The following is a 23,161-nucleotide window of genomic DNA, read 5'->3' as shown; positions in this document are numbered from 1 at the left end:
ACATAGCTGGCATGGTGATACTTGTCTTTAATCCCAACACTATGTAGGCAGGAGGATAGTGAGCTCCAGGCTAGCCTGTGCTGCATAGCAAGATTCTGTTCCAAAGGAATTCCCATGGCTCAAAAAATGCTTCTAAAAAACTAAGTGAATACTGGAAGAGATAAAGCTGTTTATGTTATAAATACCGGCTTTTATTTTTACATTTATTTATTTTTATGTGTATGAGTATTTTTGCCTGTGTGTATGTTTGTGTATCATGTGTATGCAGTTCCTACAGAGGCCAGAAGAGGGCATTAGATTGCCTTGGAATTGGAATTATAGACAGTTGTTAGCTACCCCGTGGGTGCTGGGAATAGAACCTGCATTGTCTGGAAGAGCAGTCAGTGAGGGCTCTTAACCTCTAAGCCATCTTTGTAGTGCCAAATACTTTCTTTCTTTCTTTCTTTCTTTCTTTCTTTCTTTCTTTCTTTCTTTCTTTCTTTCTTTCTTTCTTTCTTTTTTTGTAAGTAAAGGATAGTGCTAGCAATGGCTAGTGAGACTTAGTGGTTTTTCCTATCTCTTTTATGTCACATGCTTTCTGAACCTTCTCTAGTGAGTGGTAGCAGCAGAGAAAGGGGAGCTGTGTCGGGGGCCTGAGAGGGCTGCATCCTTGCCTTGTAGAGCTGCCCCTGAAGCCAGGCCAAGCACTCTGACAGGGCAAGCTCAGGGAGAGCGCTCCTGCCTTTCAGCTCCTTTCCCTCCCTCACGCGTTCTTCCTTTTGCTTTTCTCCCTTAATTGGATGTAAATGTAACACTGAGGGATGACTTTTTAAAATATGTATTGTTTTTATTGGCTGCGTTTCCTGAGCGCTGTGACAAGAGAGTCATTTTAGATTTCTCACTCTGAAGAAACCCTAATTTAAGCTCCTTTCTACCCACGTGATCACGATTGATTTTTCTCCCGGTGGTTCAGATGGTTTTCGTCAGGGAGAAGACTTTCCTACTCCTGCCTTAAATGGCCTCTGAAAGCCCAATTTGAAGCAATGGCTTGTTGCCAGGTCCTGTTGGGCAGGACCTGGCTGCCTGGCTCTGCCAGGAGATGGGAGGTGGGTGAGGGGAGCTTGGAGTTTTGCAGTTTTGTGGCTGTGAGTCAGTTTGAAGGTGACTCTCAAGTGAGTTTAGAGAATTTGTGGTTCTCCCCCCAAAACAGACTTGCTAGGGGTTGGGGGAGTGTGGATCAGGACTGAGACTGTCATAGAAACTTAATGGCCCAGCACCTGACCTCTGATGGCTCAGAGGTTAACAGGACTCGCTGGCTGCTCTTCCAGAGGACGCAGGTTTGATTCCCAGCACCCGTATGGGAGCTGACTTTTGTGGCCTTGTTCCCTCCTGTTGGTGCTGGATGAAAGTAAGGCCTTGGGTATGCTAGATGAGCCAGAGCTATGATCAGTGGGCAAAGAAAGTGGCAACTGCCCGAAGGCTCCTCTGTATTTCTATAGCAGGAAGGCTCAGTGAGGAGGATTGCTTGAGCCCTGGAGCCTGCAGCCAGGCAGACTCCATCTCATAAAATCAGTTAAGCACCTGCAGTAGGTTTTGGATCAGAGACCCGGAGTCGGCCTCACCATAGTGGTGCCAGTGAACTGTTTCCATAGCCTCTTGGAGCCTCGCTTCCCACCCTGTAAAATGGGAACAGTGCTGAAACAACACCCCATAGGGGCGACGCATGGATTACCTGTAAAAAGGCAGATGAGTGCTCCCTAAGGGAGCAGTGTGTGTCTTTCAGGTATTAATTGCTAGCACTGATTTTACAGGAGATGTCCTCTCCGCTTGCTCTAAGCCAGGAATATGCCCGAAACTGAAGTTTCAGGGAATCGGCATCCCTGGCCACCCTCTCTGCCCCAGTTCAGCCTTTAGGCTCTCTGCCCTCATTTTGGATGCAGGCTGAGCTCACCTAGTTTCTGAGATATTTGAACTCAGCGGGGGATAGCCTTTCAGAGCTCACACAGCCTGTCTTGTTTTCCCCGTTGCTTTTAAGGTGGCCTTGAGCCCAGCACCAGCCCTCCATTGTCTCACGAAGAATGTCCCAGCCTCCTAATGCTACCCCCATCCCTAGTGGATGGACCACTTCACTCAGAGCGTGAAGCAGATGCAGTATTTAAAGTCCATCAGGCCACCAGCACCATATGTATTTGTTTTCAACCGTTATTGTGGTAAATCACACATGGCATAAAATGTATCATTTACATAAATTGCAAGTCTTCAGTTGAGTGGGACTGACACAGTCACACTCTTATATCACCGCCATCAGTCTCTGGGCTATTTCCGTCTTCCCATGTTCCCATTGAACAAAAACTTGCACCTGCCCTTCCTTAGTTCCTTGTGATCATTTTACTGCACCCTCTCTCTAAAGTTTGACTATACAAATGGAATCTTTTACTGTCTGACCTTTGTGGGTAGATTTGTTTTTTTCTCCACTCACCACAATGCCTTCGAAGTTTATCCAAGTTGTAGCTTGTATCAGAACATATTCTTTTTTTTTTTGGTAATGAGTAACATCTCATGGTGTGCCTCTACCATCTCGTTTGCCCATCATCCATAAATGATCATTTGGGCTGTTTTTCACCTATTGTCCCTTATGGCCCCCTCATCCTTATTCCAAGTTACCCCAGGGGCCCTCCAGTATGTGTGTGTGTGTGTGTGTGTAATTGCTGTGTAATTGAAATGGTGGCCTCACATCCTGAATGAAAACATGGGTGTTCACAGGTGTGTTCCTGAGTGCTGCAACCATATATCCATTTCCTGTATTGGGCTGGGAATATATATATCTTTATTAATTTGTCGCAAGTTTCGAGTGTCTGTTTTAGGAAGTGGTGAAGGGGCTTGGTTCAGACTGTGGGTTCCCAGGTCAGACCACACGGCCTTGCACCCCGATCCCACCACAGTTTGCCTTTGCATTTCTGCTTAGCTCTCGGTGTTCTGTCTGTTGAGATGGTGTTGGTGGAGACGAGGTAGTTTAAATGAAGTTTAAGTGAGATGGTCTGTGTTTCAGAGCCGGCATAGCATCTGCTGCATTCCAAGCCCTTAAACATTATGTTGAGATAAAATTAAGATGTTTGTTTGTTTATTTGGGTTTTGAGATAGAATTTCACTGTGTGGTTCAGGCCCGTGGGGAACTTACTATGTAGCCTGGGCTGCCTTTGAGTGCACGTTATACCTGCTTTGGCCTTTAAAAATTTAAATTTTATTCATTGTGTGTGTGTTTGCACGTGCTTGTCATAGGCTGCCTGTGGAAGTGTTACTGGACAACCTTTTGGAGTTGATTTTGTCTTTTTGCCATGTGGATCTCACGGCTAGAACTCAGGTTTTCAATTTTGGTGCCAAATACCTTTATTCTTGGAGCTGGCGAATGCTGGGCTCCCGTTCGGTGTCTCCATGTGAGGGCCAGACTTTCACATCTTACTGGAGTTTGGCCCCTTCATGCTCATAGTTTCCTTAGGACCGGCTGAAGAGTAGGGTGAAGAGGCCTGTTCCTGGCATTCCCAGCTGACAGAGCCCTGCTCACTGTGGTCCCCGGTGCTTCCTCCCTGGGTCCCTCCCTCTGCTGGCCTATCATGATGGGCTCAGCCTTGAGAATATGGCCCTTTTCAAATCTCTTCCCTGCTGCCCCTTTCTTGCACAGACTGCTGTCTAGTAGGATGAACTTGGCGTTTGGGGGAAGCCTTAGGAGGCCATCTGCAGTTCCTTTAGGGCAGCGCTGTTGGGATATCGAGAGGGAGACTTCCCGGTAGCTTCTGCTTCCCTGGGTCACTCAGAGCTCTGTGAACATAGCACCCCGTGATCAACCGTGCCTCGCTGTGGGAACCTGAGCCCTCTGCCCAGCAGAGCGGGCATATCTGGCTGAGGGCTTGGCAATATGCGAAGCAGACGGTGATTTCTCCCTAAAGCTGGTAGAGCTGGTGAGAACAGAAGCGTCTCTGTTTTAGTCTCTACTTGACTACAGTTTGCCAAATATTTATCGTCTCCTCTCGTCCCTCCTTGCTGGCATCAGCTTCTAGCTCCAGCTTCCTGCCTGCATCGAAGACAGGGGCTGTGTCTGTTGCTCAAGCCTGATGATCCGTTCCAGGATTGTCTCTAGGTGTGGCTGAAGCTGAGGGAAGGAACAAGGAAGAGCAGGGTCAGAATATCGCACAGCAGGACCCTTCAGCACGGGTGCTCAGGGGCAAAGTAGACATTCCTTCGTGTGTGACCTTGAGCACACTCTTTGTCCACACCCTCGTGGGTAGGATGGGGTTAATAATAACTTGCCCTGTGGAGATGTGAAGAGGCACCGAGGGAATCTGCAAAGTGCTTAGCGTAGCGTCTGGCACACTGAGGATGCGCTAAAAATGCAAGCTCCTTCTATTTTTATTGGCGAGTTTTATTTCTGCTGTTTCCAGCCTTCCTTCTTACACCTTCTCTCTCCTGGTAACCCTGATGCTGTTAGCATCCCAGCGCCCTTGAACTTCCTCCCCTGTCCCGCACTAAACCCACCCCTGGGCCAGGCTCTCACACAGTTGGCCGAGCCAGTTTTCAAGGGTCAGGCGTTCAAGGTCACTGGGATATTGAATGCACTTGCTGTGTGGCACCCTCTCCTGATCTTACTTCCTTGCATGCTCTGCCCGCACGCCACACACCTGCCGAGGTTCTCAATTCAGTCTTTGTAGTTGTTGCGGGGAAGAAAGGCACTGAAGGTTTATGGAGCCTCTTCTTGTGCCAGGAGCTTTTGGTCACATTCGTTATTTCATGTATTACCCCCATGGACCCTCAAGGTCCAAGGCGTGACTTAATGCTTTTGCAGAGGAAGCATGGAGGCACTCCAATAGCAGCTAAGTAGCCATGGGTCACAAGCAGACCACAGTGCAGGACTTGGTTAAGCCTGTGCTGTGCCCAGCTCCCAGTGCTGGGCATTGGCAATGACAAAGAGGGGAGGGGAGACAGCCTAGCATGCAAACCAGCATCTCAGCTGCTCTGTGTCCTGTATGTAGGGGACAGGGTAGGTGCTTTAGCTTTGTTACCTGCAGCCACACACACTAGCTGCACCTCCCTCCCAGGGCTTTTGCGTGTATTCCAGGAGGAAACACTCCGAGACTTGGTAAGCTTTGGCAAAGCCCATGCATGGCATAGCAAATGTGTGTGGATGCCAGCCATGCTGGATGCTGTGCTGGGGAGTTTGGCTTCTCTGACTCAGTGGCGTTTCACCCTCTGAGTGGTGCTGGCAAGGCCTGCCGCTGCCTGATAACAGGGGTCTCTGCCTAGAGTCTCCTGGGTCTAAACGTTTTTTTTTTTTTTTCATTTTTAACATGGCAAAAGGCCTAGAACATAGACTGTATCAGTGTGACCATTTCAGGGTTGTTTGCTGTTGTTGTTCTAGTTTTTAAGATAGGCGCTCAGATAGCCCTGACTGGCATCTCACTTGCTGTGTAGCCAAGGATGACCTGCCTCCCAAATGTTGGGCTTACATGCCCGTGCCACCACTCTCTGCTCCGTTCCAACCATGACCCTTTGAAAGGGTGCCGTTCAGTCCTTAGCGTGCTCACTGGGTTGTGAAATGATCCTGCTGCCTCCTTCAACTTTTCTCATCACCCTGTGGTTCTCAGCTGTTGCCCACCAGTCCTCCCTCCCCTAAACTGTTGGCAACCGTCGATCTGCTTTCTGCTGGTGCTTCTGTCCGTTCTGGATAGGTGTCAGCAGCATGGTACAGCATGTGTTCTTTGCATCAAGCTTGCTTCATTTAGGTATCTTCCAGGTCTGTCCAGATAGAAGAGTGTAGGCGTGCCTTGTTCTTTTGTGACTGAGTAATATTCTCTCATATGCACGTACAGCATTTTGTGTGGATAGATTCATCTGTCGATGGACATCTGGGTTGTTTCCTCCATGTGACTTGTATAAGGAGAGCTGTTGTGGACGTGTTTGCGTGTGGGTACCTGATTTTGATTCTGTGGGGGATGGTTGGCTCATGTGGAAACCCTGTGTTCTGCACAGCAAGAGGAACCCAGCTCTTTTCCACAGTGGCTGTGTCATCCTGCTTCCCACCAGAGTGTGGGAGGGTTCCAGTTTCTCTACATCTTTGCCAGCACTTGTTACTTCTCTCTCTCTCTCTCTCTCTCTCTCTCTCTCTCTCTCTCTCTCTCTCTCTCACTCACTCTTGCTCTTTACTAAGGTGGTCCTAGTTGTGAGGCTGAGGCAGCATTTCACTGTGGCTGATTCTATTTCCCCTGTGCTTTTAGTATTCTTGTTTTCTCCTGACCCAGTTCTGTGTCTCTTCTCCTAGTCCACTCACACCTCTCCAAACTGGCTCCCAGCTCCTGGGCGGGTCTCCAACGAGTCTGGGCAGGCAGCCCAAGTTGGGTATCCTGCTTTTGGCTGCTGGGAATGCTGCTTTGTCCCGTTTGGGCTCTTTTGGCTGGGCCGGGCCCTTCACTGGCACCTCGGCTGCTCCTCAGACTCCTCTTCTTCCTCCTACTGGCTGCAGGCTCTTAGCTTTGTACTGCCATCCATTTGGTGGCTGCTCCTTCCATGTAGGTTGTGATGAGGACCCTGGATACTGGCACAGAGCACCTTCTCCTCACCTTTAGGACAGGGATAGCTCCACCAGGTTATTGCTGGCTCTAACCTGAATGCCTGACACGTGTCCCTCTGTGGAATTGTCCTGAGAGACCCAGGAAGAGCCTCACTTCCCAGAGCCAGTTTTGTTTCCTCCGAGTTTCCTAAACCACCTTGCTGTTCTCTTTCCTGTCTCTCTGCCTGTAATGTTGTGTCTTCCACACCCCATAGGTTTATGGTTTCAGGCCTATTTCTGACCAAAGAGTCAAAGCTGCTGACCCCCTCCCCATGAAAGGAATCCAAGGCAGAAATAAGCAGGTGGAAGAAGTATTTTGGGGGTCTGAGGGTTTATCCAGAAGCCCCTTCACCATCTGCCTGTGACAAAGACCCCACCCACCATGGTCTTCTCTTCCGAGGCATGTCTCCATCCTCCCCCCAAGACTTAACTGCCTCAACAGGCACCAGGGTAGGTTTGAGACAGTGACATCATGTACTCAGTTTACTTAAACAGCAACTTGGCTGTTGCATGAAACTTTCCCTGCTATGAAAGATATGACGGTGACAGGGCAAAATGTGAGAGCCACCATTCCCCGTGCAGCCCCCAACCACAGTGCCCCTCTGTGGGAAATCACGCATAAAACTAGGTGTGTGGATTCCGGACCCATCCAGATCTCCGCCTATCCTCTCAACTCCCCAAACAAACAAACAAACAAACAAACAAACAAACATTTGAGAGTATGTGGTGGGAGGTGGTGTGAAAATAAGTTGCTGGAGAGGAGAGGAGGCTGAACTGAAGGCCACCCCATCTACCATGATGGAAGAATGGCGCTGGCCATCCACCCTGGTCAGTTCCTGCCAGGCCACTCACTGGCTTTGCAGTGTAGGACTGTCTCGGTCTTAGTTCCTCAGCCACCGATGGCATTAAGTCTGCCATTGTGAGAGGTGATCCTTGGAGCAGCTCCCAGGGGTCACAGGAGTGTGGCCACCCTGACCTTGCCGGGGGTCAAGCTCTAGGCAAGTGCTTTCCTTCTTGTGTGAGCCAGCATTGACCTTGACTCTCCATCCCCCAGGCTGTGGCTGAAACAGAGCTAAACAAGTCACGGTGTTAAAAATAGCCTCACCCCTCACATACATGCTCAGTGGCTGCTTCTGCAGAGTGGATGGGCGATGCATTGACACTTTCTTCCCAGTTACCCAATTAGCTGTTACCAGTTAGTGACATCTTAGTATAAGGTAATCTTATAGCTGTTTTGGCCTCAAAATGATCCTCTGTTGTACAAATGGAGGCATTTTAAGGTTTTAGGGGGAGGAAGGAACTTTCCAGTCATTTGACGCAGACCTTTAGAGGGTCAACCAAAGCATGAACTCAGGTCAGACTATGTCTGTCCTGCCACTTGAATGGGCAAGGCAGCCTAAAGTTCCTGAGGGCCCACGGTCTCTCCCAGGATAGCTGCTTTAGAGTGGAAGGTTGCTCAGGTTTCAAGGCCCAGATGCGAGCTGGCAGATAGATGGCCCTCTACAAGAAAAGAAGGAAGGGGACCTTGACACAACAGCAGCTAGCTCTTCAGAGCCCTCAGGCTTCAAGGTGGGAAGTGGGAAGCCTGTGGATCTCTGAGGTCTAGGCTGGACTGTGAGGCCAGCTGCCTAACAGTGGGGTGACCACTAGTGAAGATGAGGAAGTAGAAAAGATGGATGGGTGAGCCAGGGATCGGGTCCCAGGGCGGAAAAAGGAGGGAGACAGCGTGTGATGTGGAAGAGACAGCCATGCTGGCACAGACAGGGGGGAGAGATGGGTGGCATGAAGACAAGTGGGGCAGCCTGGGGGCTGCCTGGCCATGGTGACTGACAGGAAGAACAGCTGCAAGTCACCAGAGGAGGGGAGGAGGAAAGGCCACCCAGGACAGTAGCCGTGGTCAGGACCGACATCTTTGCTGCTGTTTCAGGCCACGTCAGCATTCCAGCCTTTCTGCCCTTTCTCCCAAGCCCTCGGATGGACAGCCAGAAGGGCCCTTTGCTTTGTGCGGGTGTTGCCCTTTCTTTATCTTGCGCCCTGCTACTCCTGCCTAGGTTCTACCTCACCTGTTGGGCACCTACCTAGTCCTAGTCCGGGCTTGTTGGGGAAGCAGATGAGGTCACTGAGACTTCTTGGTGGCCTCATTGTGGTGCCTGCTCTTCCATGTGCCGACCACTAGATGGTAGCAGGAAACCTGTTGGTTTCCCCAGCAGGTTGTATTGTTCAGTCTGGTTCTGGTCTCTGCCTCACTGGCCTGTCACTTGAGTGGCTTAGGTCTCAAATCCCACAAGTCACGGGTTCATGGATGGTTCAGAGGCAAGGCTGAGTGAGATGGAGCCACAGTGGCTGTCCCATTTGCACTGTCCCAGGTTTGGAGGTGGCCAAGGCCTTTGAAGGGAGCTAGCTCCTGCTGTCAAGTGCATCCTAGCTGTGCGCTCATGGCTGTATGGGGGCCAGAAGAACAAAGTTTCAGAGGAAGTTTCATGGCCCCCCACAGACCTCAGCTTGGCAGCATGTGCGGGTGGTGGAAGATGCTGACCCATGGAGGGAGGGGTCGTACACGGGGTAGGGCTAGTCTGGGAAGAGCAGCAGTATAAGGCCAAGGACAAGATCTCCAGCATCAGGGACATAGCGATAGCAAACTCCCAGGAAGCTCAGCCTGAGTCCAGAAGTGGGCGGGCTCTGCTGCTTTCATCATTTGATCGACTCCCAACAGCTGGTCCTGGCCACATGTAGCCTCAGCAGGCTTGTCCCAAAGGGTGCCAATCCATGCACAATTTCAGGTTCATCCTTAATTGCCCTGAGTGTCGTTCCTGTGTCTGTAGTTTTTCCTAGCGTCAGAGGCTATGTGTCTTTCCTACAGTTTGTCTCAAGGACTGGGCTGTCCTCTTGAGACCCATGGGGGCTACTGGAGGCCGAAAGAGGTCACGGGCATGTTCAACATTCCAAAGAGAAGATGCTGAACTGGCCATCGAGTCAGAGGCTGGGACAATTTTTGGTCCCCTTGTAATGATCAGCTTTGCACATGGCAGGGTTGGTGGGTGAAAGAGAAATCCTCACCAGCATGTCAGAAATTGGGGCAATCTGTTGCTACCCCCACATACTACCTCCAAGCATCCTCCTTGTCTGTACTCCAAACTGGAGGCAGGCAGGGATGGGACCCTGGTTGCTCTATGAAGCTAGCAGGTAGGCCCAGCTGCCGGAACTTTCCACTGGTCAGTGATGCTGTGAGGGCGTCTGGCAGGGGAGGACAGTGTGTGGTGGAATGCCCTTACAGTTCTAACTGGCCTACTGAGCTAGTGTTGCCGCCCCAGGCCTATCCATGGTGGTGGCTCTGGCTGGGATCCCTTTCCAAGTGGCCTCCCTGTGTGACATTGTTCATGCTGGGGGCAATGGTGGCATGACTCTGGCTCTTCCTGTCAGTGCCCTCTGCGTGCTGGGTATTTTTGAGTTCCGAGCCTGGGGGTCCCAGGTCCTTGGGTAGGAACACCCACTTTATCAGAGGCCCTCCATCTATGTGAGGGGGTCAGTAGGAAGCTGACTCCCACGTTTCCATTCATAATCACGACTGTATGCTCCCAGAGCCCAAGTCATGTCCTGCCCTCCTGGTATTTCGGGTCCCAGCTCCCTTGTTCTGCTTTTTGGCTCTGCCCACAGCCATCTTTGTCACAGACACCCTCTGCTGTCTTCCACAGGCTTTGAACTGGTGCCAGTGTCCACCCCGGGCCTGCCTACATGTGGGGCTCAGGAGAGCACCCCCATGTGCTGCCATTTCAAAGGCTGCTGCTTTCCTCCCAGCTAGCCAGCTTGGCTGCGCTAGGCCTCCTTCCAAGGCTCCAACATCCTGCTTGGCTTGTGTCCCCCCAACTCCAGCTGCAGCTTCCCTGTTGTGCTTCTGGCAGAAGGCATGCTGAAGTGGGGGGGGGCTCCTTCCCCTTGGCCTGTCTTTTCCCTATTACATCAGCTTACAGCCAAATACCCCTGGGGTCTGGTAAGGGAGGGTTTTTCATTAATTTTTTTTTTCCAATGGAAATAATTCCACCACTTGTCAGAGGGATTTCTGCATGCATCTCGTTAGGGGGGGTTGACTTCCTCCCCCCCTTTTTTTCCCAGCGTCTTAGATGCTCACCAAGTGCGTAGTTTTGTTTCCTTAGCTGGGCTGTGCTGGCCTGGGCTGCCGAAGGGGGTGGTTTGGGTCACTGAGCCCAACGTTGGGTATCTGGGTCCCAACTGTCCTCACCACTGGCTGTGTGACTTCCAAGGATGGTCCTTGTCCTCTCTGGGTCCCTGGGTTCTTCATCTATCCTGTGTTGGTAGTAAGGAGTAGTGTGTGGTGGTTCTCTGGCTTCTGTCTTTGATGTTGTGATTGTACAGTATTGGCCTTTGTGCCAGGGTCCAGCGTGGCATGGGGCCTTGGAAGTAGGTGCACGTGTGATGGAGCACAGCCAGACACCCTCTATGATGGGGCACAGCTAGATGCCCACTGCACTCAAGAGTCAGTGAAGTCTAGGGTCTGGCCAAGAGGGAGCAGGCTCTCTGAATGGTTTTTGCTGGGCATGTCAGGGATCCCTGAGTGGGAAGAGTCCCTTTGCCCCTGCTGTAGCACACCTCCTTCTGGCCTCTCCCCTGTGTTTCTTCCTCCCTTTGCCTCCCTTTTCCCTATCCTGCTCCCCATGCCCTGCCCTGGTTGGTGGTTTTGAGTCACCAGATCCACAGGTCGGTCCTGGTCCCTGCTCTGCCCTTCTGCTCTTTTCTGCTCTCACCCCATCTCAGCTCAGACCCAGGCCTGGCTGTTGGTGACCTGAGAAGGGAGCCCCAGAGTTTAGCCCACCCCCTCCTGCCCAGGGCCCACATCTGGCTGAGGGCTCAGTTTTCCCAGCTGTAAATTGCCTCCCGCTGCCCCTTGGCATCTTCTCAGGTTTCAGCTTCATGGTCCTTTTTCTTTTTTTTTGGGGGGGGGCTGAGGAGGTGGGAGGGCTGAAAGGGTGGGGGGGCAAGAGTGGGGTGGGAGAGTGTCTAGGGGAAGGAAGGCTTAGCATGTTGTTCCCTCCCTTCTGTCTGAGGTTGAGAAATCTTTGCCCAGGTGTTGGGTGAGCAGCGACCTGTTTAAATTAGATTCCCCTTTTCTAAGCACTCCTCTAAGAGGCCATCCTTACCCTGTGGTGTCCCCCTACTATGGGAGGAAGGTGTTCTGTTCTCTCTGCAGCCTGGCTCTGGCTTGGGATGACTTGGAGATGGTGGCCTTCTTTCCACCTCTGGTCCCCCTCCTGCTTATTCTTTGTGTGGGTCTTTAACCTAACGCTTAGCTGTAGGGATCATCTTGACTCCTTGTACCCCTCAGGTGGCTTCTGTCTCCTCCCACAATGGATGAGTCTCTGACTCCTGCAGGTGAGCTGTGGGGCTTAGGTCATACCCTGTCTCTACAGATGCCAGCAGGTTGGCTGGGCCGGGCCCTTGCTGTAGGACTTGGCCTCACATCACGTGGCCCTTAGTTCTTCCAGGGAGAAAGCCCGTTTATTCAGGCCACAGAAGGGTAGGCATCTCAGCGCAGCCTGGGAGGTGGATGTCATGCAGTGGCCATGGCAGTGCCCTGGCAGGGATGATGGCTGCGGTACTGCAGGTTGAGGCTTTCTGGGGCAGCTCTGGATGAGCCTCGGTTTTAGGTGTCTGGCACCAAGTGAACTCTCAGGGGATGCTGTGGAAACAGAGGGCTTGTCTTGTGGAGCAGGAGATAGGGCAGGGAAGGTGTTGGGAAAATCTTTAGAGTCACAAGTGGTAAGCAGTGTGTCATCCCAGGCTTTGGGGCCATGGGTCAGCCTGGGGGGAGGGGAGCGTCCACCTCTTGCCTCGATGGGCTGAGAAAGTGCTGCCCTTGCCATTCCAAATGACAGAAGTCGTCCCTGAAAGTAGGGCTTCTGAGGAGACAATGCTGGCGTTTTAGGACATTGAGAAGATTGGGGGGTTTCACAATGCAGGCCCAGGTCAATTTTGAACTACTCATGGCGGTGGGGGGTGGGGTGGGGTGCAGTCTGAATGCAGATGGCATATAACTAGCCTGCAAATGTAAAGGGTATTCAGGAGTTTATGGAGAGACTCGGGGAGGTTTTGGGGTGGGGTGAGGTGTAGGAGGACCTAGAGCGAGGTTGAGAAATCTTTGCCCAGGTGTTTATGTCAAGCTAGTGAATATAATTTTAGAGTACCATATGTGAAGTCACAGGGACATCCTGGGTCCCAGGCTAAGGGCAGAGAGAAGGATGGCCAAGTGTTGTGGATGGAGATGTGAAGCTTGTGATAGGAGGTTAAGCAGAAACCAGGGATGGATTATTTGGAAGGTTTGGAAAAGCGAGGTGTATGACTGAAAGTCCTAGGGCTGTAAGACTGGGATAGGCTGGTAGGCAGTGTTGGGATGCATGGGGTGTGATAGGTTAATGGAGGTCACAGGGGAACGTGGGATCCCGTACTGGAGGCCAAAGGGTGCTGTGGCATTCAGTGGACAAGCGCCCAGGGCCTTTGGGGTCTTGGCCAGAGGAATGGGCTGAATTTTGTGTTAATAAAAGTGTCCCATGCTTCTGAAAATTGTGCCGATTCTCAAATATCCTCTCACGAGAGAGTTTAAAAACGGACAAACCAAAACAACCCCCCCCCGTCTTGTTCACTTCAAACTAGTATCCTAGTGCCCAGACCTCTCTAGCCCTCTGAGCCTTGGGTGCCCAGAAGGGCATCTGAATGAGAGCTGGTCCCTCCTCTTAGCACAATTTCAATGGCTTTTCCAGCTGGTCCCCTCCACTTTCAGTGTGGCAGTGATGGATACTCTCTTCACCTCCGTGCTTTCAGGAGGCTGTGTGTCTTGGTACCACTCCCTTCTTCCCACCCCCCTCTTCTGCGCTGTTTAATTCTACTATCTTCCCAGGACTGCCAGGGCCCCCATGTCTTAGGAAGCCTGGTGTGACCCCATTACCCATGGCCTCTCCTTCCGTTGCTTGTGTCACTCATTGGCCCTGACCCTCATTTGCTTCTGGCTTTCATGATGGTGGTGCCGGCCAGCCCCTGTGTTTTGAGCAGAGACAGTCCTGTAGGAGTTGGCCTTGGTGTCTGAGTGCTTATGCAGCACAGGGCTAGATGCACCTTCTGGATTGGGTTTATCATCTGCAGCTCCTGCCTGGTTCCACCACATCCTGGGGCCTCTCTTCCTTTCTCTTTTGTGGGAGTGTTTCCTCACTGGAAGCAGCCGCTGCCTTGAGTGCTGATTGAGGCTGATGCAGAGGTGGGTCACCATGCTCAGAAGGAGAACACATGGCTTCTTTCCTTAGAATTGGTAGGACTCTGTTTCCCACTTTCCCCATCTGGCTAGCGGGTGAATAGCAAGTTTTGGTGCTCAAGGCTTTCCTGTGGGGGAGCTCTTAGGATTCCACGTGTGTGACATGCATGTCGTTGAATTGAGACAACTGTACAGAGGTGAGACCCTTCCAGGTTCACATACCCAAGCCTGAGAGACATCTGCTTGCTGCTCCTGGGTTGGCTGCAGGGGCCCAGCTCCGTCTGCCTCTGTACTCTGCCTTGCCCAGACCATTCTTTCATACCATACCATATACCACAGGCTTCCCTCCTAGTGTGGGGTGTGAGGGTGTGGGGGTTGTGGGGAGGGTGGAAGGTGTGGGGGTTGTGGGGGCACTCTTCTCTCTGCCCCCACTTTCATGGAACCCAGTAGGGTTCAGGCTGCTTCCCTCTGCCCAAGCCTGTAAGCCACTCCTTCTTCCCCTCCCCCCAGAGGGCATGAAGCTGTTCCCAGGCTGGTCCTAGCTGTAGGAAAAGGGCTGTGGGATGAAAGGTGATATATAAATGTAAGGTGATGATTATTTATTTGACAGGGACAGCTGCCTGTGGTGAAGAATGTAATCTAGTAATCCTTGTGTGAAAATCAGGTCCGTGGCTCAGCAAGCTGCCTGAAACAGCAAAAAAGACCATTTCCCTCTCCCTCCTTCTTTACCACCCCCATCCCCACCAACCACACTCGCTTCCAGAGTTCCCATGCTCTTGTAGCCTGATAGCATGTCTGCAGATGTATGTGGCATGCATATGTACATAGGCATTATGCATCCTGCTGCATGCATATGGCATACATGGGGCACGCACTCTGTGCACCTTGCTTGCTTCCTTTGATTGTAGTTATCAGTTTATCAAGGCTTCCCAAGCTTTCCCACTCTAACCGCCTCCTACCAGGGAAAATTTTACATGTTCCTGGGCAGATACTGTATAAACCAAGCTGACAATGAATGATAAGTTTATTTAAAGATGATGTTTGATATACATTTGTTACCATTTATTAAAGACAATGGCAAATTTGCATACTAATGAGGTGGGTGAGCGTGTATGTTTTTACATAAAGAATTACGTCTTGGAATATTTGATGCTGCAAGGCACAGAGCATCTTTGCTGTTCTTCAGAGTTGGTCGATACTTTGATTTAATGATCGTCAATGCTGAGAGCGCTGCTTCACACAAGCGCAAAGCACGAAGCCAGCAGAAGTCTGTGGAGGCCTATTCGAGAAGTTGTTGGAAATTCTAAACTAGAATTCACTTCACAATTTTTTTTTTATGACACTCAAGGCAACACCTCCAAGAGCTAATTTTTAAAAACCAAACATTCTTAGTAGAACACAATCCAAAGATATGCTAATTTGATACTTAGGCACTGAGGAGTGACGGTAGGAAAACATGCAAAGTCTTTGTTTTCCGTAATTAAACTGTTGTGTTTCTGTGAAAGTGCACCGTATTGTCTGTGCAACTCACCACACGCAGGGTCTGGACTCCTAGCAGAGACGCTGCAGGCTGTGTTCATTGCTGTTGTGTGGTGTGGTAGATCATGGGGAATGCCCTGTGTTCAGAACCAGGGTGGCAGGGAAGTCCCACAATCCACCAGTGTCACCTCGGATCCATTACAGATTTCCTTTTGAATTAGTTCATGATCATTGTGAACTTGGAAACATTTTTCAGCCCGCTCAGTGTTCACTTCCATGTGGGACTCAGTCACAGCGCGTTGTTTAAGAAGGCTGACTTTCTATGACCTTGGAAGCTGAGACTTTAACAGTACAGTATTGCTAACTAAACCCATTCCCGATTTGGACTTCTCTTCACACAGACTTTCTCTCCTGCTCTTGCACGTTGCATTTAGTTGTTGGGTCTTTTCTGGTCCCAGCTTGCCTCAGTTCCTCCGGTTTTCCTTGTCTCCATGACCTTGGCAGGATTGAAAAGCCTGGTCAGCGCTTAGATGCTGTCACTCTGAGTGTGCCTTGTTTTCTCACGATGAGATTGAAATCATACGTTTTGGGCATAACCCCACAACAGTGACACCGTCCTCCCCAGAGTAACAGTATGGGGCCACGGGGCCTATGTGTTATTACTGGTTATGTCACCCAGTGCTTGCATTTGTAGAGCTGTAATTTTTTTTTCTCTGAAATTAATAAGTGTTTGGAGGAACGGATACTTCTGACACTAGACAAATACCCAGTTGTTTCTTGGACTTTTATCCGCTAATTTTAGCTAATCCATCAACCATGTTGCCTGCTACAATGGTGTTTGTATGAGCGTAATTTTCTCTTTACTTCATTGTTCTGCATTTATTAATTGTAATTCTGGAAGGAACTGTCCTCTCCCAGTTATTTATTCACTTAGTTAGTCTTATCATTACAGACTCATAAATAGAATAACACAATAAAAAGCACAAACGACACATAATAAACATGGCATTTATTCTGTGGATTCTGACTGAGTAGCTGCTGATTTTGTTCCAGCTGATCTTGCTGTAGTCATTGCGGCATCTTTCAGTTGGCATCTGTGACCTTTTGAGCCAACGTAGCCTCTGTTATTTCATTTTTAAAGCATTGCCTATGTTCAGGCCTTGCAGGAAACTCTAGATTCATGCCCTGGCCCTGGAACCAGTCACTGCTGTACGGATCCCTGTTTCTGCTGGAGACTGGTGTTTAGAAACCTGGAATCGGTCGTTGCTCTAAAGAGCCCTGGCTGGAGAATGGCATTTAGAAAGCAGGATGCAGTCCTGAGCTTGCTTATTGATGCCAGGGTCTCACTGTTTCCAGGGCTTCCTGGAGAACAGAGCTAGGAGACCCTTGGCTGCCAACAAGGCCATGCATGTATCTATATTTATATTGTTAAAATTGTGAGTTTGTGCTCATTTTTAATTGCTTTTAATTTGGCAGCTTTGCAGCTGGCGAGAACTTAGGATATCAAATCCAAGCTGTTCCCTCACAGAGGAGAGTGACTGAGGGGATCCAGCTCAGGTGACCCAGGTGGTCCAAGGTAAGTTTGGGGCTGGAACTTGGGTTTCTGCACACCTGGTGTGTTAGTTACTTTTCTATTGCTGTGATGAAACTCCATGACTGCGGCAACGCATAGAAGGAAGGGTTTATTTTGTGCTTACGGTTCCAGAGGGATAAGAGTCCGTTACGATCATGGCTCAGAAGTACGGTAACAGGCAGGCACGATGGCAGGAATGGCCGGGAGCTCACATCTCAAATGGCCAGTAAAGAGAGAAAATTTGATACAGTGCAAGATTTTAAACTTTCAAAACCTGATCCCAGTGACATGTCTCCTCTAGCAAGGCCACATCCACTCGTGCCCAGGCAGGACCACCAACTAGGGACCAAGTACTCAAATGCCTGAGAATGTGGGGGACATGTTAGTTACACCAGCCACACCTGACATCTTTTGACAGTCAGTGAATATACTGCATTGAACGCTGCCCTCCATCTGCGTTGGAGCCTGTGAGCTTTTCTAATTTGGAGTAAGGGTCTTTAGAGACATAATCAAGCTAAAGATGAGATCCTGTAGGCTTGGTTATATTGGATTAGCTGATGACTGGTATTCATCTAAGAGAGAAATGTAGGCACTGATGCTCAGGGGGAATGCCATTTGATGATGGAGGCGAAGAGGAGTCATTTGTCTGCCAAGGACTGCCGGCTACTTCCACATCTGAGGGAACTAGGAGGGAGGCTCTCTCGGAAGTTTCACAGAGGCCTGGCTCTGTGGACATCTTGGCTGTCTGGCTTCTAAAACGGTGAGGCATGAGTTCTGTTGTTTGAGGTGTTAGGTGGTGAAGGATCTCGAATAGTGGAGCACCTGATGGTATTGCTGTCCATTCCCTGCAGACAGGACCGTTCACTTCCTGTCAAAAGATGTCTGGTGCGGTGGTTTGAGTAACAAGTCCCCCATATTCTTGTGTTTTGAACACTCGGGTAGCTGGGTCCCCAGTCCTCTCGGTCACTACTCTCTGTGAAGTTCCTCACTCCTGGGTGCCCTGGGCTGTGTTCTGAGGACAAGACTTGATGAGTATGTGATTCTATGCCAGGGAACACCTCCAGTGAAATTTGCATTTGGGCCAAATGAGGATACAAAGGGCTTGGCTTTTGAACAGTGCCTTCTGATGGTCCTCACTCCCATCCCTTGTCCCCAAACCTCAGTGCTCCTAGTCTGGTCCCCTGCACCTGGTGTCTCCTGCACAGCTTGAGGGCACCTTGTAGCAATATCCCTGACTTCACACATCTAGTTCATTGCTAAGGTTCTCCCTGTGCCCTTGGCATGAACACAGGTAGCCTGGACGTTCTTCGGTGTGTGGTTCACTCTGTGCCCAGGATGTTTGGTCATACCCCCTCCAGGCTGAGCATGACTCCGGGCTCTCCCATCATAACCGCCCTGACTTGTCCTTCTGTGACGCCTTTGCCCTGTATTGCTCACCTGACAGCTCTCTCATTTGGGAAGTGGCTTTTTTATGTCAACTTGTTTTGACTTATAGATTTGATGGAGCACTTCTGCCAGATAGGGGCCATGGTGTACCTCACAGATACGGTATGTGTTGTCTTTATACCATGAGAAGGGAGAAGAGGAACACCCACATCAATATATCTTGTTGCCTTTGGGGTAGGAGATTCTAAGCTATGTAAAGGGAAATTGAGACCTAAAAAAAAAAAAAAAAAAAAAAAAAAAAAACAAAAAACAACAACCCTGCTATCTTGCCTCTCTGCATCCCAATAGCATGTTCCCAGCAAGGGCAAGCAGGGTAGGGACCAGGTACCTGTGGCTTCCCAGCAGGCCTCTGCCAAGATCATCCTGTCCTGCTCTTTGCTCATTTGTCTGTCCAGATGGCTGGGGGAAGGCATGGCTGGCATCAGCTAAGGTGATGTATGACCAACTGGGGCCAGAGCATAAAGGGCCCAGGCTATTAGGGGTGTCAGGCTGGGAAATCGGAAATGAAAGGCTAGAGCCATGGCCAGGAGGACCTCCCCCTGGAGCAGTATTCTGAGATCACCTGCAGTGGGCTTCATTACCAAGGGTACATGGGAGGCAAGGCTTGTTGGCAGGCCTTGGAGACAGATGGCTGCCACTTCCAGCCCAGCCTAGCAGCGAACCCTTGGGCACTCAGGTCCTGCAGGCACAAGCACAAGAAATTTTTCTCCACTCTGAAGCTTTATGCCCCTTGGCAAGCCGGGTCCCCTCTTGGATCTTAGTATTGTCGTTGTCTTCTTCCTCTCTCTTTCTCTGTCTCTTCTCTCTTTCAGAATAGAGTTCCTCTGTGTAGCCTTGGCTGCCCTGGACTCACTTTGTAGTGAGACAGGCAGCCAGCCAGGCTGGCCTCAAACTTGTAGAGATTCTGCCTGTCTCTGCCTCCCTGAGTGCTGGGGTTACAGGTGTGTGCCACCACTCCTGGCGATCTTGTCATTTTCAAAGTAATCATTTTGGACAAGAGCTTTCAGTGTCTCCCACCCTCTCCATAGCCTGGATGGTGACATTCAGTCATTCAGGGTTGTGGCTGATAATCAAGGGGCAGGCAGGCCAAGGGATAGACTGGAGCCCATTGGAGAATAGCCTCTCTGTGGTGTCTTCTGCTGTCAGGGAGCAAAGGTCAGGGAGGTCTCATGGAGATGGGGAGGGGATCCCTGAAAAGGCAGAAGAAAGGGGCTTTTTTTTTTTTTTTTTGGTCTCTTGCCCTTGGCGTTGCCTTTCCGTCACCTGTGTACCACCCCCATCTTCTTATAGGTGCTTATTAAGTGCCTTCTGTGTTGGGAGCACAGCTGTGAGGAAGACATGCTTTAGACAAACCGCCACACATGTAATAATGACAACCAGACGCAGTTCAAGAGCCTCTGCATACCGCCCTGCTGCCTTGGTCTTTGCCTCTCTCTACTCTCTGCCACCCTCCCTCCTTGCTTTGCTTTCGTGGCCTTTCTGTACCTCCTCGAGGCTGAGATTCTAGACTGTTGTTGGTCAGAAAGGTGAACCATGTTTGCCCCTGATGCTTCTCTGTCGTGGGACCACTGGGAGGACGGTGGTGGGGGATGATGATGATGTCTGAGTGCTTTATTTGAGGCTGCATAGCTTCTGAAGGCGTGACACCCTTTTGGTTTTGGAGCTAAAGATCTCTTAATTTGCATCCTGGTGCTATCTTCCATGAGTCACTGTCCTTCTTTGAGCCTTAGTTTCTTTGTCTGGACAAAGGGCTTAGCCACACTTGTCCCATTTTTGGAACATCAAATGGGGAAATGCAAATGAGGGGACCTTGGTGATACCTTGAATACAGCAGGTGCTGGCTCTCTCTCCCTTCTCTTTCTTCCCTTCTGTGTGGGTTTGTGGCCAGGTGGTTGTGGATCTGGGCTGGAGGTAGGAGAAGCTAGGAACTGTGCAGTTCCCACTGCAGCCCAAAGCCACACAGGGCATGGAGCGTTGCCAGGCAGCAGGAGTTGGTACCCTGGACAAGATGCAGACCTTGAGCTAGGAAAGGCCAGGGGTTGGAGAGAATGTCAGGCATCCCATGCATCCCAGAAATGAAGTGTGATGTGACAGCTGCCTGCTGTGTCCCGCTGGGTGTGGGAGCCAGCGAGACCCTTAGGAAAGAGGGTGGTTGGTGGGTCTGCAGCACTCTGAACCCTGGAGATTTTTTACTCCTTCAGGGCTGGCACCATCCATTTCCCTCTGTCCAATTCCAGGGTCAGGGTGAGCTACCTCGGACTCTCTGCCCCCGTGGAGAACATCTTGTGTCATACCTGTAGCAACATTCCTCTGTCTGCATGCCTGGGGCTGTGGTCTGTGATTGCATGTTGAGAACATTTACACTGCATCTAGTGTGCCTGAGGAGATGAAAATTTTTTCTTAATTATTTCATTTATTTCTGGTTAATAAAGTGTAAATGTAATTGGCCACCTGCTGCTGTGGATGCCATCCTAGATGGTAATTCTACCACACACTGACCCACCTGTGGTATGAGGTACCTTCAGAGATGTGTATTCATCACTAGATTGTACCCATGTTGTACCTATGTGGGATGATACAGGATGACCTTGGTCTGATTAGACACAGGTGGAGGCTGAGTATAGGGTTGGCATTGGGGCATAGTATGAGTGCCACGCTTATGTGGGAGACACTGCCGAGACAGGCAGACAATTACAAGGGGGACTTCCTAGAAGAAAGGCCATCAGGGCACTTGCCTCTGTGGTCATGGTTGAATGAATTGATAGGATCGGAGGAAATGAACCCAAGTTCAGAGCAGTCATTGAACAAATGTGGAAACTGAGGCCCACCATGTGGTGGGCACTAGCATACATTCTTCTGGTTCAGGAGCTGCTCCATGGCAGCCTTTCTTATCACCAAGGGAACTGGAAACTGAAGCCATAGAGGGACACTAATGTTTGGTTCTAAGCCTGTAAAGATTCCCAAGTCTGATTTGTGACAGAGCTGTGTCTCCTAAACCTCAAGCCACCATCCACTCACATTGCAAGACCATCTACCTTCTTGTCTGAAGGCCAGGGTCCTGGTTTTGTCCTCCATGGCCTGGAGTTACCTGGTGAGTTAGGGGGGCCTAGAGGGGTTGCAGGATGTGTGAGAGGGCAAGGTCTCTCATAGTGTTGCTCCAGGTTCCTAGACATGGAGTCTGACTCCTGAGTGGCCTTGCTCTTGTGTGGAGTCCACAGACACCTGCCTGCCTGTGTAGGACCAGCAGGGACTGGGGAGCAGGGTCAAAATGGAGCACGCACATTCCATCCTTAATAAGAAGTGTGCAGAGGAGACCCTAGTCTTTCTTTCCTCTCTAGTGCTGGCTGGGACTCTGCCCAGCCGGGGGAAGGGCCCTCCCTCCTTCAGTCCAGCTGTTGTGCACCCCAGCCCCTCCTCCACCACTGCAGCTGTCCTGGCTCCATCAATCTCAGCCAAGGCTGGGGGGAGGAGGGGACCAGGAGAAGAGGGGCCTCTTGCATGTGTCTGGCTGAGGTAACTGGCTCCTGCTTCTAGGGGAAGTGTCTCCAGAGGGAGGAGGCTTGGGGAGGGGGTCTGCCGCTGGCTCTTGGGTAAATCATGGGGTATGGGTTGCTCAGCTTTCAACTTTATGGCATCTGTTTTTCTGGGAGGTCAGCTCTCTCTCTGAAAGAAAATGTGAATAGATAACATCTTCCTTCATCCTCTGCCTCTTTCGGAATTGGCACGCTTAGTGTTGCTGTAATTTCTATGAATGTATGAATGAAAGGGCCATCGAGGAAAGAGCTGGGGCCTTTGTTCCTCCTGGCCTACTGGCCTAAGTAGGAAGACTGTGTGTAACCGTCAGACTTAGGTGTATCCACAGGATAGGGACATTTTGTCCTAGCCTTGCATGGATTTGGAGAGATTCCTGACTGGGTATCAACATTGTCTGTGTGTCTGGCCGTGTTCTGTTTCCTGAAACCTAGTCCTTGAAGGCTCACTTTAAGGACCTTGCATTCTCCCTAAACTCAAGGGCCAGATGAAACGAGAAAGAGGGAAAGAAGTCTTTTCTGGCCAGCTCTCACTGTGTATACCCACAGTGTGGGGGAAATGTGGCCATTGGCCAGACTCCAACAAGTAGCAGCATCTTGGGGAAGAAGTTGACCCAAGGCCTTTGGAAGAAAGGTTACATGTAGGAGAAGATTATTTCTTTTGTTTCTCTTTCTTGTTTCTCTTCACCTAGTCCAAATGCAGGACCGAAATGCTGTTAGTCAAGGAGTAGACATCAGTGATTCCAGGTCTGGCTCTGAGTTGGAGACATCTGGGAAGCTTGTCAATAATTCAGATTCCTGGGCCTCTGTCCCAGATCCACTGAGTCTGCAAACTGCAAAGTCTTGAAAAACTTTTCGGATGATTTCCATGCAGAGATAGGTTTGGGCTGGACCAGCTGTCCCACCATCTAGGAGGAACCTCCTGGGAAGCAGACTTTCACGAGTGTGTCCGCTGAAACATGCTACCTTCTGAGAAGCAATTGTTCGCTGAGCCGTAGTGCATGCATTCCGTACTTCATGACTGTCAGTGGTGTTCAAGATACAGCAGAGTACACGGTCTAGTTGTGAGACAGACAAGAGAACCCACAGTTAAAATACAGTGTGAAAGGTGTGCTGCTGGGGACCCGCACTGGGCTAGTGCGTTCACCTGGCTCTTACATGAGGGACAAGAGATGTCCGGGGAGATAGACTTGACCGAAGCCGCCAGGGAGCTCGCTGTTTTTGTTTGTTTGCTGTTTTGTTTTGTTCTCTAAGGGGAGCCAAGAAGTGTTCACTTTGGGATAAGTGGTCACAGACCCCCA

At 50.4% G+C, this 23,161-nt stretch overlaps 1 protein-coding gene across 6 annotated transcripts in view; it reads left to right on the top strand.

Annotated features, from left to right (window-relative positions):
- The window catches only part of Tspan9 (tetraspanin 9), a 185,611-nt gene that overhangs the window by 40,847 nt on the left and 121,603 nt on the right, over window positions 1-23,161 (top strand). For 3 of the 6 annotated variants that reach the window (XM_021637063.2, XM_021637062.2, XM_021637064.2), the window contains one exon: window positions 16,788-16,887. The exons of 2 other annotated variants lie outside the window; for them this stretch is intronic. The gene's annotated coding sequence lies outside the window, so the exon portion shown is untranslated. Of the gene's footprint in view, window positions 1-14,475; window positions 14,497-16,787; window positions 16,888-23,161 lie in introns of those variants that run through there. One more of the 6 variants, XM_060384251.1, reaches the window with a different exon arrangement.

This window comes from Meriones unguiculatus, chromosome 5 (assembly GCF_030254825.1).
Source record: "Meriones unguiculatus strain TT.TT164.6M chromosome 5, Bangor_MerUng_6.1, whole genome shotgun sequence".
Taxonomy (NCBI): domain Eukaryota; kingdom Metazoa; phylum Chordata; class Mammalia; order Rodentia; family Muridae; genus Meriones; species Meriones unguiculatus.
The sequence above is the reverse complement of the archived record's forward strand: the minus strand, read 5'-3'. Positions and strand labels throughout refer to the sequence as shown.